Below are 12,492 nucleotides of genomic sequence, written 5' to 3'. Positions count from 1 at the left end.
GCTGACATAAAAACATATTTACAGAGAAAAGCAGGCCCATGAAAAGCAACCAGAAATTAGTAACAAGGAAGCTTCTTCAAACAAGAAACCTCAGGCAAAAAAAACTTCACTTTAAAAAACTTACTTTCATAGGACTAAAAAATTCATTTGCAAATGTTTTTAGAGATGATATTCTGAATATTCTAAAGCATGACTTACCAAGAGATAGTTAATAGAAAGCTATCACCTCTTAAAGCAAACTACAGAATCCTCATTGCTCCATCACATGTTAACTGTTCAGCACATGTTAACTATTCCATCACATGTTAACAGTTAAGTGTTAACAGTTCAGCAAAACTCTGCCTTTGGTATGAGGTTGGAGCAGGAAGTATTACTGTCTGGCAATGGAGCTAAGGCAGGATCCAGCTTGAATCTCCAAGTCATTTCGCAAGGAAATATGAAATTGTAGAACAATGTGGGTGGGCAATAGACTTGACCTGACATTTATTTATTAAATAAATACAGACTTGAGAGAGAGAGAGAGAGAGAGAGAGAGAGAGTACTTCTGAGGGTTTTAGTAGTGACATTGTGACATTGCCAAAATGTAGCACTTAGGGGAGAATTTGGCCTTATCATAAATTTCCATGAGTCTACCCCTTCATGTCGCTCCTAATACATTTAGGATTTAATTCATTAAATCCTAAATGAACTAACCGTACTTGCTCTGCAATGTTTCTTCAAGGCAAATCAATTAGGATCCACCTCCAAAAGCCTTTCACCACAGAATCTTCTATAGACAATTTCGGGAGTGGCCACTCCCTTAAATTTTAGTTTAACTCTCAAGATTATATGCAGTATTGGTTTTGCTGCAACCAGAACACTAGGTTTCTCTGGACCCTTCAATCAGTTTATATCATTGGTTACATTTTCTGGCAGCTAGGACATTAGTGTTTGTGTAATATAAAGAATGACTTCTTAAAGATGTGCAGACAGGAAAATCTGACCTTAAGCAATTGTAAAAACAAGAAAAATCTGAAAACAATTTGAAATATATTCGTACATGGAGAAATTGGAAAACAATTTATAACTATATGGAATGGGCTTTCAGATTATTTTCTTTATAAGTTTATTTTTGATAGGTAGTTGCATATTTTGTTTCAAAGTAAAATGGAAATCATGGGTGGTTTCATGAATACATGAGAGAGATGAATATGAATGAAGCGTGCTCAATTTAAATTGGAGATAAATACTAAGTGCAATTAAAGAAAATAGTAAAGATAGTACCCTAAAACTTTTTATCCTATCATATTGTTTAATTTTATAATTATGATATTTGACAGTATAAATTAAATATTCAGGAAGTATATGCAAATTTCAATGTTTGACTCGGAGAACTTGTGAGTGAATCTTCTTGGATTAAAATATGTTAAGGAAATTAAGCTGAGTTCCATGTAAAATATGTTCAAAAGAACGATGGTATTTGAGGTTGGAAAAAAATCTCAAAATCTATTGAGTCTCACAGCCACATCTGCCCTACTGAGACTTGAAGTTTTACTCAGAATATGTCCAAATGGATTTAGAAATAGACACTATTATGAATAAAATACCAGAAGAAAAATATATCTAATCAAATATAGTATGTTTATATGGTAGAGTCTCTAAGGTGTCAAGGAAAATAGATGCTTAGTCAAAGGGTACAACCAGAACGGTTTCTTATTAAACCACTCAAAAATGCTCTTTTTACTCACTAGGATCCTGCAAATAATTTCACACCTTCTAAAAAGTTTATTCTGCTGCTGATAAAGGTTTGCTTTGGTTCAGAGCTTAGGAAATGACTCCTAAGGGGCTTGGGGGATCATATGTATTACCAGAGATTGAGCCCAGTGATCAGTGTGCAAAATTAATGCCTTACCTCCAATTGTACTACCTCTCTAATCCCTAGTGTCATATTTTTAAAAAAAAATTTAAATAATTTTTTAGATCATTACAAAGCCATTCATAATTATCACGAATCACGAAATCCCATTGATCATCGAATTTCTCGAGCGGTCTCAGTAACCTCTCCTTTTGTCCTATACCTGAGATCTTAGAAACCTCTCTCTACTCGGCCTTCCCAACAACGCCACATTGGAGGCTCTTTCATAACTATAGTTTCATATTTTTGCCTTCATATTATGTGACTGATTCTTTGTGTTTTTTTTAATGCGTAGTAAGTCTGTTGGCTTTTAATTTATAACCTTTCATTAAACTGAATGTCTTAGCACTTAGAAAAGGAGACAGATGTCAGGAAAGGGGAAAGGTACCAATTTTATCCAACAGGTACTTTTGGAGTGTGTGTGACCTGAGCTATAACTTGAATGTGCATTGAATTTATAATAGTGAATTACTGAGCCGTCAAGGAATGAGGGTTGTGCAATGAGCTTGTGTGAGAAGAGAAAAAAAAAGCTTAACATATGCCCAGATGAAAGAATTATAGCACTGTAACACTGTTGTCCTATTGTTCATTGATTTGCTTGAGAGGGCATCAGTAATACCTCCATTGTGAGACTTCTTGTTACTGTTTTTGGCATATCGAATACACCATGGGTAGCTTACCAGGCTCTGCCGTGTGGGCGGGATACTCTCGGTAGCTTGCCGGGCTGTCCGAGAGGGATGGAGGAATCGAACCTGGGTCGGCTTCATGCAAGGCAAACTTCCTACCTGCTGTGTTATTACTCAAGCCTGTCAAAAAATAGAATAAATACTATTTTTGGATAGCACTGTTAGGAGATACTAATTCCAGATGCAGGCAGCACATAAACTCCTTTGTTTAGAGTTGGGTGAGTGGAGAGATTACACATGCAAAAGGTTTTGGAAAAGAAGAAAGTGTTACTTCTTTTTTGTCACCTGTCAGCTTCTGTTTCCTACCATGAACATGTTCAACTTGAGAGTCAAGTTTAAAGAGCTCAGTTGATTATGTTTTTCCTGTGCTAGAATATAGAATTAAGGCAATTTAAAAAAAATTTTACTTTAGCTCAAATCTTCATCCTATGATATGATTTATAATTAAGGGATCTGTTTCTTGTGTCCTGTGACCTATGTTATTGTCATACATTCCTTTAAAACTGATACATTGAATCCTAACTCTCAGGGTGATGGTATTTGGAATGGAACTTTTGGGGTGTGACTAGGTGGTGAGGGTGGCACCCTCAAGAATGAATCATTATAAAAGAGATTCAAGGGCCATGAGGATTTGGCTCACGCAGAGAACACTGGCCTAGCAGTGTGAGGCCCTCTACTCCCAGTACCTCCATGTATATGCTCAATATTGGAGTGGGAGCAGAAAGAGAATGAGAGAAAGAGAGAAAGAAAAAGAGAGAGAGATAAGGAGCGAGGGAGAGGGAGGGATGGAATGAGAAGGAGGGAGATAGAGGAAGGGAGAGGGAGGGTGGGATAGAGACAGAGAGGGAGAGAGAGAGAGAGGCAGAGAGGGAGGGAGAGAGAGATAGGGAGTCAGAGAGAGGGAGGGAGGCAGAGAGAGGTGGGGAGGCAGAGAGGGAGGGAGAAGGAGGGAGGGAGTTCAGCACATAGGGAATTTGTCATGCACACGGCTAATGCAGCGTTTGAAGCCTGGAACTACATATGGTCTATTGAGCAGTCACCTCCAGACCAGGAGTGATTCCTGAATACAGAGCCGGGAAAGAGACCTGAGCACTACCAGTGAGACACACACCCTATCCCAGTAACAAACAACCCCCCACGAACAAGCAGAGAGATGTGGAGAAAGAGAGACAGAGAGACAGAGACAGAGAGACAGAGACAGAGAGAGACAGAGAGACAGAGAGAGACAGAGGCAGAGACAGAGAGAGACTTCGAAAAGCTCTCTCCCCTTCTGCCATGTAAGGACAGGGTTTAAAAAAAAAGCTATGAACCAACAGGAAGTCATTTTTCATCAGACTCTGAATCTGAATCTGCGGGTAAATTGATCACACATTTCCCAACCTCCAGACAACAAGAAATACATTTCCGATGCCTGTGCACCATCCAATTATGGCATTAAATGACAACAGCTCAAACTGACAAAGGTAATTATCTGACAGTCTTTTATTTATCTCTCAAATCCTGCATATATGCTACACTTCTTAAGTGGCCTGAACTGGGATCTGGGAACAAGAGAATTGTCATTCCCTTTCCAGGAGTTATCATCTCTGTTCATTTACTTTTTGGACTGACACTTTTTGCAGAATTTTAATTAACTTATTTTCTTGACCATGACAAATAAAAAATCTATGTACTGCACATTCACATAAATTAAGTTATCAAAAATCTTCATTCTGGGGATAGTTTATATGTTCCACTATTTTCTGTCACTTGTGTTGCCAAGTCCTTTATGTTCATAATGAGAAATTCCAAGTATGTCCATTTAAATAGTTAGTAGGAAATTAAACAATATTATTTACTTTACTCCCATTAGAATATTATATGCGTATCTGAATTACTAAAAAATCCCATTGTTTCTGTAGGGAAAAGTATAAAGGGCATGAGCTAGCATGATGGAGGAAAGAAAGGAGATAACCAATGGCATTCAGGGGTGACCCGTGAAGACAGGGGGGGCAGAGCGATAGTATAGCAGGTTGGACATTTGTCTTGCATGCAGACAACCTGGGTTCAATTCCAGGCATCCCATATGGTCCCCCTCTGCCAGTAGTAATTCATGAATGCAGAACCATGAGAAACTCCCTGAGCATTTCTGGGTGTGACCCTCTCCAAATAAAAGCCACCCTCCCAAAAGAAAACAAAGATGGAACCACCAACTTCTTGCAAATTCTATTTTTAAGATTTAATTTAACCTCAGAAAAGGTGAGACCCATTTAGTCATGGTGATTTAACCTCTGTTGCAATATTCTCCGTGACTTTTATTGTATGTTAATCATGGGCGTCAAATGTGAGACCATGTGGAGATTCAACAATGTGAGGTAATTACTCTTAGAGATGGATTTAGTATGCAATTTTTAAGTGTGCCATAAAATAGGGATTACAATCTTCTCAATTTAAAGACTTTAAGTATGAGATGCTTAAAAGACATTACAAAACCCAGCGTGGTGTTCCATAATAATGTAGATACTGCGGCTGGCAATGTATATGAAATGAGACCCCTGTGGGACCTAAGTCTCTAGATCAAGACAAAATTTTGATGAATGGAGGGCTTTTTTTCATCTTTTTTTCTTTTGCATGAATGCCTCAGCAAATGTCAGTGAATGCACCATGTAGTGGATGCAGCTGGAGAAAACAGAGCCAGGCTTTCTGGGAATCATGCTATGCTTCACTGCCGCTGTGTTGGTGGGTCTTCTCTTAAGAGAGGCAAGGAAAGAACACAGCTTTGAGCTTCAGACTCTGGAATCAAACCACAGGAGTTCAAACCGGACCACACCTGCACTTCTAATTTGTGGTTTTTGGGGGGTGGGGATGTTGATGTTACTTAACTTCTCTGTGCTTGATTCTCTTTTCCTCTTAAGAAAAAAAGAATAGTGTTAGTATCTACTGTGTAGACATTTTATAGATTAAATTACATAATACAGATAAAATACAGAGAAGAGTTTCCTAGAGTCAACATTGAGTGTTATTGTTACCACTGTGTAGAGCTGAAACTTGAATAGTGGTGGAAGCTAATACTAAGTAAACAAAGCAGAGTGAAAGAAGCATGGTTTCCAAATACTCAGCAGCCTAGCTGAGGAAATTGAGAAAAAGGGACTCAGGTTAACTTGCATTTCTCAACTATGTGCAAGATATAATAGTATTTGGAATTCATGGTGCAGTTTACACTTGTTAAAGCCATTTCACAGATACTATGTTTAGCTGTAATGCTTCTCATATAAATTGATAGAGGAGTTACTGACACATCTTTTCAGCAGATGAGGTATTTGAAGATAAGAGGTTATGTGACTTGACCAAGATAAACATGCTTGTAAGTAGTAGATCAGAAATTAGAATTTTATTCTCTTGAAGTTGGTTCCAGGACTTTCATACTCTACTTGGCTATTTCTCTGAAGTTCCAACTTAAATTTTCTGATTTTGTTCGGATAAATCAACTTATCTACTCTACCTTAGTATCTAGTGCATGGATAATGGAAAAATATTCTACATTATATTGGTTATTAATCAATATTTAATAAAGTTATTAAGTGTTATGCATTAGGGATATAGAAATGAAGCCTTAGATTTTGAAAAATTTATTTTTAACACAATGCGAAGTTGGGGAAAAACAAGTCTCCCATTTCCTTTTTTCCTAGGATTGCTCTGGCTATTCAGGATTGGAAGGTAACTATCATATAAAGCTTTTGAGGGGCCACACCTGGCAATTTCCAGAGATGAATTCCAGTTCTGTGTTCAGGGATCACTCCTGGTAGGGCTTGGGGTCTCAGGGATTGAACTTGGTTAGCCATATACAAAGCCAACACCTACCCATTATACCCTCACTCAGGTTCCAACTCCACATAACAGTGTTTGATCTATGTCTTTGCAAAATATCATGGGTATTTTTTATTATAGGGATTGTGTTGACTCTATATAGTACTTTGGGGAAGATTGCCATTTTGACAATGTTAATCTTTTCCATTCATGATAAGGAATGTATTTCCATTTCCTCATGTCCTCTTTTATTTCCTTTAATAGTGTTTTACAGTTTCCTTTATATAAGACTTTTATGAAGCTGATTCCTAGGTACGTGATTATCTAAGACACAATTGTGAATGGGATTTTTTAAAGTAATCAAAACAGTTTGGTACTAGAATAGTGGCCGACTCTCAGATCAATGGAATATAATTAGTAGTTAAGAGAAAAATCATATGGATGGTTAACCTTTTATGAGGCAGGAAAAAGCATGAAATGAAACAATAAAAGCCCCTTTAACAAATGATATTGAGAAAACAAGTTACTCATATGCATTTCTAACACCATGTACAAAACCAAAATCAAAATGGAATAGAACCCTCAATATCAGACCTGAATCCATAAATCTTATTGAGAAAAATAGAAACAGAACAGTTTATGACATTGAAGCCATAGGTGTCTTCGTTGATTTAACTCCATAGGCTAAGGAAATTAAAGCAAAAATAAATAAACGGGACAACATCAAGCTAAGAAGCTTTTACACTGAAAAATAAATGAGGACCAGAATAAATTGAACAGTCCACCAACTGAGAGAAAACATTTGCCCACATCTGATAAAAGGTTACTATCCTATATACAAAAAACATTAGAACTTTATAAGAAAAAACACCAACAACCAACCTCCTGAAAAAATGGGAGGAAGAGATGAACAGAAACATCTACAAGGACATACAGATGGCTGAAAAGTATATGAAAAAAAACATACTAGTGAGGGAAATGCAGATCAAAATGACAATGACATATCATATACTAGTGAAACTCGCAAACCACAAAGAATAAAACAACCAGTGTTGATGTGATTGTTGGGGAAAAGCTCTAATGGGTATGTCAACTGGTCCAGTCTTTTGGAAAACAGTATGGACACTTCTCAAAAAACTAGGAATTAGGCTTCCACATGACTCAGCAAGAAAGCTATTCAGAAAAGAAATTTTCAATCTCATGGTTATTTCAGCACTATGCATGCACAATAGCCCAAATTTGGAAACAACCCAAATGTCCAACAACAGTTGACTGAATAGAAAAAGCCTGCTGCATAAACACAGTGGATTATAACTCAGATAAAAAATAGAGAAACAAGATTATTCAGTTTGCTGCTATGTGGATGGGTCTGGAGTGCTGTGCTGAATAAAGTTAGTCAGAAGGAGCAGGAAAGATAGACATAGAATACTTCTACCTGTATGATAAGGAAACAAAGTATAGGACCAGAGTGGTTGTATAGTGGGTCAGCATTTGCCTTGCACTTGGTCAACCCGGGTTTAGATTCCCGTCATCCCATGTAGTCCCCTGAACACCGTTGAAAGTAATTCCTGAATACAGAGCCAGGAGTAACTCTGTTTGAGGGTTGAAGTTCTTAAACTTTCCACAACTTCGTGTTCTATGATTTTAGCATGTGAGGAATATAGCGGCTATTCTAAAATAATTTTTGAGCAGTAAAAGTTTTCTTCTTGATGGACTACTTTTTTCTCTTATTATTTATATTTTTACCAAATTACTTCCTTCTGTAGAGATGGGGATAATCTACATGCGCATAAAAATGGGGGGGTGGAAAACATTCCTGAAAGAATATATTCAAATAAAAATGCATTGTCCTAATACTATCTATGCTAAGATTAATATTTTTAACAAGGTTTATATGAATAAAACTTGTGTGGATGAAAATCCTGATATATGGCAGAAAAAGAGCTTTAGTTTCTTAAAGAACATCATAATTATAAGTACTTCTGACTTTTAGTGGTTGTTTAATAACTAAATATATATATTGTATACGAGTATATGTATGTGTGTATGTATGTAGATATATGTTAGTTTTAGGAAATTTGGTTGATGCTCTACATGGAAGAGAAGCATATTCTTTTTCTGCCTACCTTTGATGAGTTTTAAAAGGTAGGATAATGACTTCATCTTTTCTAACAGTGCATAGTATTCCATTGTACAGGTGTACCAAAGTTTCTTTAACCAGTCATCTGTTCTTGGGCGCTCAGGTTTTTACCAGATTCTGGCTATTGTAAACAGTGCTACAATGAACACATAAGTGCAGATGTCATTTTGACTATACTTTTTTGCAAACCACAACAACCCAAAGGAGAGAGAGAATAAAAGGAAATACTCTGCCACAGAGGTGGGGTGGGGTGGGGGGTATGGGATTGGGGGTGGAAGAGATACTGGGTGCATTGTTGGTGGAGAATGGATTGAGGGATGGAGGGATGGAGGGATGGGCTCTCGAACATTGTGTGAGGGAAACACAAGCATGAAAATGTGTAAATCTGTAACTGTACCCTCATGGTGATTCACTAATTAAAAAATAAATATATTAAAAAATGAAAAAAAATTTAAAGGTATGATAATGTAAGAAGATTCCACTTTACTACTGTGACCTTATCATGAACTCCACAGTATTTTTCCTAAAAGGTTCCTTTCACTTTTGGACTTGTGCACAGTCTACATTTTAATCATTCAGATACAAAGACCACTTGGTTCATCTCCTACGCACAAATACATATTTCGTTTTTATTCACAGAAAGGAAGTCCCATGCTTGTCTTTACTCAATTTATTAGTTTACAGATGGAGGGTGTAACTGGACCCACACAAGGTTTTCTCTTGCCAGGAACAAATAGAAACCCATAAAAGCAATGTGTTATGTGTTGATATGAGACAATATTTTTACTTGCCAGAAAAACTTGTGAAAAGGTTTACACATAAGTCATTTAAATGATCTGCACCCTATCTGTGAAAGAACCATACTTCTTTCACTAAGACTGTGCTATGTTTGAACTAGAAATTGATGCAAAGCTGGTGTGTTAGATATGACTCTATTACCAAAAATCCTTCTGAGGAAAGGAATTTAATGCGTATAGTTTTCCAAGACAATCTCACAAAGCTCTGATAAGGAATATGTGTCTGAGAGTAAAACATGATGGGTTAATAACCAGATAATTATTATGGACAACTGGGGAACTCCAGAAGACAGTGAAGAGTACATCTTAGATTTTGCCAGCTACATGCTGAAGAAGCTGTTATGGCATCTTCCACCTGTCATGCATTGAGCCTGTACCTGTAGGTGTGATTTCTCCAACACATTTGGCCTACCCTGCAATGTTGGTCTTGCGCAAGAGAAATTCCTTGACTGAGGGAAATAGGTGCTTGGAAAAGGAGGTTCTGAGGTTATATCAGAATAGCTGGAACTAGAGTGTCATATCCTCAGACTCTGCTACTGTTTCTTATCATTTTGATATTGAAGAGGGCTTTTGGGTTCCTACAAAATTTGGTCCTTCACAGAATATTTTAATAGTGTAAATCATGAACTCAAATATTATATTAATTTAGTACAATGGTTTATAAACCTTTTTGTTTACCTGTGATTGTTGGTTGTACATAGACCAATTATTAAAAAAACCCTGGTGTAGATCATTATTATATTAGGAGTTAATAACAACATTCTATTGCTTGATATGTGAATGCTCATATACAATGTATGTTTTAAGGACTTATATTGGGTTTCTTATTTGAGAAATCAGTGGAAAGGTATACTAAAATATTTTATTTTACAGTATAATCATAAAAATTATATGCCAGTAGCATGAATGATAAGCTTTTTAAATGAATTTTATATTATATAAGCATTTTATAAATCTATTATCCTAAGACTTTGTTTTGGTTTATGAGCTACACCTTGTAGTGCTCAGGGATTACTCCTGGCTCTGTGCTCAAGATCACTTCTGGCAGACTCAGGGGATCATATGGGGTGATGAGAATTGAACCCAGGTCTGCTGCATCTAAAACAAACACCCTACATGCTGTACTATTGCTTTGGCTACAATCCAAATATGTTTAATATTTTATCTTATGATTTTTGTATGATAAGCACCTTTTGAGTACATTTTTTATTGAATGATATATGTAATTGATACAATGTTATGACCAGTCCATTTTATTTTTAATATTATCTCTAGAGGTTTTTGTATTTGTTGCTAGAGCAATGGAAAAAATGCAAGAAAAAAGCCCTAACTTTTTATCAAGAATTATTAATGTTCAATCTGTTGTGATAATATATATACCAGCTTCATATTCTTTAAAGTTATATTTTGATATGAATATACTTATATGTCAGAATGTGCCTGCATACCAACATCTGTGATGATAAACTATCTACATTTCTTGAATTTTTTTGATGGCAGAAAAATTTATATTGACAGCAATTCAATCTCCATCCAATGATATACTGCTTTTAACTAACCTATTCACTGTTTTCCAAAGTGTCTTACCTATATTTTATACTAAAAAACTTTGAATATTTGACAACAGCTATTAGTCTGTGCTCTCACACTCTTTCATTATCTTGACTTCAAGTCTATAAATGCAGATTCTCATGTGATGGTGTTGAACCCTTATCATTCTTTGAACAGAATTCAGTGCTGCTTTAGTAAAGATTGACATTCCAAATGTATGAAATCCAATCAGGGATGATCGCCTGTGAGTACTATAGTGCATAAACACTTTTCTCATTCCATACTTTGGTTAATAGATTGTAGGACATAATGGAAATAATGTGTTGGTTTCAGGCAGACCAGAATTTGAGTCAGTTTCATTAGGTCTACTACTTTCTTTTCCTTCCTTCCTTCCTTCCTTCCTTCCTTCCTTCCTTCCTTCCTTCCTTCCTTCCTTCCTTCCTTCCTTCCTTCCTTCCTTCCTTCCTTCCTTCCTTCCTTGTTCCCTTCCTCCCTTCTTTCCTTCCTTTGTTCACTCCTTTTCTTTTGTTTTTGGGCCACACCTGGTAGTGGTCAGGACTTACTCCTGTTTGAGCTCAGGGATCAGTTCTGGAAAGCTTGGGAGACTATATGGGGTACTGAGGATCAAATGTAGGTCAGTCTTGTACAAAACAAGTACACTACTGGCTGTATTATTGCTCTACCCTCCACGTCTGCTACTTTTTATCTATAATTTTGGGAAGGAAACATTCATCTTAAATGTTTTCTTTTTGTACCAGGAGATTAGGAACAAGTAATACGTGTCTTAAATGTCACTCCAAAGATTAAAAGAGATAGTGTATGCAAGGTACTTGTTTATCATAGTATTATTATTATATAAATTGATACTGCTGTATTATTATAATTCAAGTTAACAATCTTGCATATTTAATTAGATAAAAGACACATATAGACAATTGAAAAACATGTTTTCAAGATAATGTTGCTAGGAAGATTATTTATAAAGTTAGAAAATACTAATATTTTTAATGTAGGAGAACTGCTATTTATTCAGCCATTGCTTAAGCTGATTGAATTGGGGATGAACTCCACATTACTTTTTTAAATTCAGAATGTTATTTTATTTTATTATTATTATTATTATTATTATTATTATTAATCACTGTGAGATAGAGTAACAAAGCTTTCCTGTTTTAGTTTCAGTCCTACAATGATTCATCATCCAACCTCCCACCACCAAGGTCCCAGTATCCCCCCCCATCCCTCCCCTGCCCCTGCATCGATGGCAGACAATCTCTCCCATACTCTCTTCTGTGCTGCTTGCTATGAATAACGTAAGATGTCAGGGGCCCTCAGAGCAGCTGCGTGCTCCTGGAATTCTAAAATTTTAGATAATTGAGGTCTGGAGAAATCTCTGCAGTGAGCTGCTTGGTTCGGAGATTCTCTTTTGTATCTCTGGATCATGGCCGTTAAGGAGGCAGTTTGTGGGCACGACCTCCAGGGTCCCATGAGGACGAGGAGATGAGAACGACTGGCTCCTCCCCTATCCCTTGAGGCCTGGAGTTTGCTGTCACTGGACCCATGTCCTGCACTTCTCATTGCAATCTGGAAGTTGGTGGCTGCCGGGATTTTTTTTTTTTTTTTTGCTTTTTTGGGTCA

Source organism: Sorex araneus, chromosome 2 (genome assembly GCF_027595985.1).
Source record: "Sorex araneus isolate mSorAra2 chromosome 2, mSorAra2.pri, whole genome shotgun sequence".
Lineage (NCBI taxonomy): Eukaryota > Metazoa > Chordata > Mammalia > Eulipotyphla > Soricidae > Sorex > Sorex araneus.
The sequence above is the reverse complement of the archived record's forward strand: the minus strand, read 5'-3'. Positions refer to the sequence as shown.